Here is a 4,488-nt window from a genome sequence, read left to right on the forward strand (position 1 = left end):
GGGGAGGCACATTGGGCTAACTGGCAAAAGTGGAGGCGTGTCGGGCTAAGCAACGAAGGAAATGAGCGTCGGGATGAACGACGGTGTGAGTGGAGGAGGGTTGAAAAGAAATAGGAACATTGTCTAACTCTAATAATTTAAATTCAAAAATTGATTATTCTAATGAATTGAGAATCTAATTTTAATAATTAATTTAACCTTTTTTTTAAACTGTTGTTCAACATTTACATGTTCACCTATACTTTCTCATTTGAAAATCAAACTCATTTTGGTCTGATTTATAAATGAAAGAAAAATGAGAATTAGAATTCTCAAAGAAATTTAAATAATTCATTTTTAGTTGTTCCAAAATAAGAAAAAGAATTTAACTCTTGAGTGAATTTTAATTTCTAGCATTTCAAACAAGTTCTTAGGTTTAATTATTCTGTTAGTTTTTATAATTTCACCAAATTTTCAATAAATTTTTTTACTTTTTTCTTTTAATTAAATACCTACATTATTTTTAATTTTATAATTAAATTCTTCTTAGTGTAAAAAATATTAGAATTAACTGAATATTTCTTCGCAAATTGAAAGTATTCATAATTGAAAATCTAACTAGATTTTTGATCGCATCTATTTTGGGAGAAATATTCTATTAATTTTAACATTTTAATATGAAAAGAATCTAATTATAAAACTTAAAATAGTGTAGAGATTTAATTAATATATATTTAAAAATTTAGTAGAACTATAAACACCAAAAGAGTAATTACACCTTAAATTGAATGCGACGCTTCATTTTTTCTTATCTTTGATGAATTAAATTTTTATAAACCTGTGGTTATCCAATTAGATTTAGGTGTTATGAATAATTTTTAAATAATAAATTTAAAAATGAATTATTTTTAATATGATATATAATTGATTATTTGTATAAATTAATATAAAAATTAAATTTATATTTAATATATTCAAAATTAGAAATATTTAAAGATCAATATTCTTTTATTTATTTAACATTTGAATAAAAACTAATCAAGTTTTTATTTTTTACTAAAATGTTTGCTCTAAGTATTTTGCATTAAAATATTCAATCCTTTCGCCCGACAAGAAATAATAAAAGAGGAAATGTCATGAGACAATATTTTAAATGAAAAATAAAAAAATTAATTAGTATTAATTAAAATTTTGAATTTTGATGTATATTAAAAAATTTTAAAATGTTAATTATTTAATTCTTAATATTTTCTAACAAAAAATACTAGTACATTTTNGTATGTTTGTCATTCTCTATGTAATGTATGAGGTTTATTGTACTTTTATGCGAATTTTAAGTAAATTCGCCCGAATATAAAAATTTGTGGTCCCTCTCAGATTTCACCTTTTACTTCTTACTAATCATTTTTGTCCTCTTTTGTCTTACTTTTCAATTTGGTTGTTTTGATATTTTTATCTCTTTAATTCGTCCCTTCAAGTCATTCTGTTCTTTTATTTTTTTTAAATTTAATTTATTGTTCTATTATTTTATAATTTTATCATATTTATTTAGTTAGATTAACTTTTTCTTGTTAGTTTTAGTTAGTTTGATAATTATTTAGTTTGATAATTAGATGATATAGTTAGTTTAGATTATCATTTATTATTAGTTTAGATAATGTCAAACCATCATTTGATTATAGTAGGAGATAATAGATGTTAGTTAATAAAAAATTTATTTTGTTTATTGTTTTATTTGAACTAATTATAATTTAGAGTAAAATTATAGTTTATGCCTTTATGGTCTAGGTATTTAGATTTATTTTCAATGTGTTTGATAATAAGTTAGATAATTTTAAATTATTTTATTTAGATTATTGAAGTGTGTTAATAAGTATCTTTCTCATGTCCTTGTTCTTGAAGTGTGTCATGAAGTTGGCAGCAATATGTCTTGCATAAAATGCTTGAAAGGCATGTAGCAATTTTCATCTACTTCTATCAGCGTTCAATGCAGCAACAAGCAATTTGTGTCTGTTTGAAATCACCAACAGACCTGGTTGAGGTGTGACGTGCTGCCTCAGATAAGAAAGGAAAAATGACCAAGCCTCTTTCGTCTCATCCTCGATCACGGCAAAAGTAATATGCGATATATTTGAATTGTCATCTTGAGCAATAGCCATAAGTAAAGTGTATCCATATTTACTATACAAGTGGGTGCCATCAATGGAAATAAGTGGTTTGCAGTGCTTAAAAGTCTCAACACAAGAAAGAAACGTCTAGAACACTCAATAAAACATGACACTATCAACTAAAGCAGGCAAAAGCCATGCTACAAGTTGCACCCAAGTACCTAAATAACCAGTGTTGTTATAACATATAAATGATAAATTAATTAAGCATAGATAAGAACAGGCAATGTAATTAATCTTACCAGATAAGTATATCTGCATTGCGAATAACCAACGAAAAAGCTCGTTGTATGATTCCTCCTAATCTCCATATATCCTAGCAATGACTATTTACTTTGCAAGTCATATCTTTCTGTACGACACCTTGTAACTGAAGTGATTCTCCACACTTCCTTACAAAATCCTTATCCTGATGGTTGGATCTGCTTTGACAATTGTAAATATGTGCTAAGCAATTACCTTCGAGTCCAACCTTCTATAGTCTTGACCCATTGATGTTTGCATGCAAGTATGGAGACGACTGTATCTCCTTACCTTCCATTTTTTCTACTTTCGACAATAAGATATGCGTATGTTCTATCGACAACCAGTCCCAAAGAAGATGTACTGTACAACATACTTCAGTTGATCACTCTCTAGTATCTTATATTCCACAACCCTCTTAATGCTATACGTCTTAATTGATATAATAACTTTCTCATTGGTGGGATCATCTTCGAGACCTCCTTGAATAAATAAGAAGTCATTGTTTCGAGATTCAGTGTGAAAAAGTGATCCAGCCGATCATATGATAAAAAATGGTAGGCTGTGTCAACGCAATTTGTGTGTCACTGAAGTAGTTCATCTCTTTCTCCTTCTCATCTGAAATTTCCGTTAGTTCAACCTCAGTATCTTCACCGTCATCAGGATTAACTTGATAAAGATCTATCATTGGATCTCTAATAGCAGAACTCTCATGACTTTTAACATTAGCTTGCATCATACCATCATTAGAATTCTCGACATTTGATGCCTCTTGATTACCTTCAGGTAGCCTATTTAGGTCAACCATCGTCCTTCTAATATTTATTTTAAGTGCCCCACTTAAAAAGGGGTATCATTAACAATATCCGCAGAAGTTCCTCCACCCAATTCGACTAGAAAAAATAAATAATTCAATAGATGGACATTTGTCCAATGGTTGTGTCAAACCCTAATTAGACGTATGTCCTTGTCATCACGTAACCGATACCTAATTCACAAAAACATAAAACCTTATCAAAATCATCTTCAAATAAAAAAAATAACAAAATAATTATTATAATCTATGATACACCTTTTGAAAAACAAAGTGTTATCTACTTTGGACGGATATATATAGTAAATTTTTTTTACGATTTTCGTGTGTTGTTGACCAATGGCATGCAATATCAAATTCTTCAATGCGGTTAGATTTTCGACTTCAGATGGCATATATACAAATACTGGTTGAGAAGAACTAAACACGATAAATTTCTCTTGATTATATATTATTTCATTATCATAATGGATGAATAACAATGGAATTTCAAACAATATATAGATTAAACAGAAGATGTAAACAAAGAAAAAAAGATGAGTCACTAGTAGTGATTTTGGTAACCGAATAGCCTTGGTGAGAAAGCGGTTTAAAATTTGCCCAAGAGTACGGCGAACTTTATACATTACATGAAGTTTGCCCTGAAAAACAACCAACTTTGTAAAAATGACAAGATTTGTCGAAAGAGAGGCAAACTTGTTCTAAACGCAAACAAAAAAATGAATCTTTGAAATTAAAGTTAGAATAATTTTTATTTAAAAATAAAAGATTTTTTATTTTATAATAGAAAAAAAAATCCAAATATGATGTGGTGGGATGGTGGTTATTCTTAGTAATCTAACTTTGATATTTTATTCCGTTTAATCTCAAATAATTATCCAAGTGGTAAGTAAATGAGTGCTTCAAAGTTCAAATCCTTAGTTCACAAGTTACTCTAATGATGATGCGTCTTCCATGGCCATGTTGAATTTCAAATGAACATATCCAGCATGGAGCTTATAGGGCCTTATCCAACATGTAAAACGAATTCGTTCATTATTTCCTATAAGTTCCAGGCCTCATGTAAATAATGGTAAATAACATTTACATCTGGTGCTTGTTAAAACTGTATCATTTGGCTTCTAAAATATTGCTTTGTTTCATTGATTGATTGTACTGTATAGATGATCAAAGCATTCAATGATACGAGTGCTGCTGTTAATGTTTGAATGACCAATTCTACCATGTGATGAGTGCAATTTTTAAGAATAAACCCTAGTATGAATATTGTGAATTAGCACTTAA

The sequence above is a fragment of the Arachis duranensis genome, chromosome 8 (genome assembly GCF_000817695.3).
Source record: "Arachis duranensis cultivar V14167 chromosome 8, aradu.V14167.gnm2.J7QH, whole genome shotgun sequence".
Taxonomy (NCBI): Eukaryota; Viridiplantae; Streptophyta; class Magnoliopsida; order Fabales; family Fabaceae; genus Arachis; species Arachis duranensis.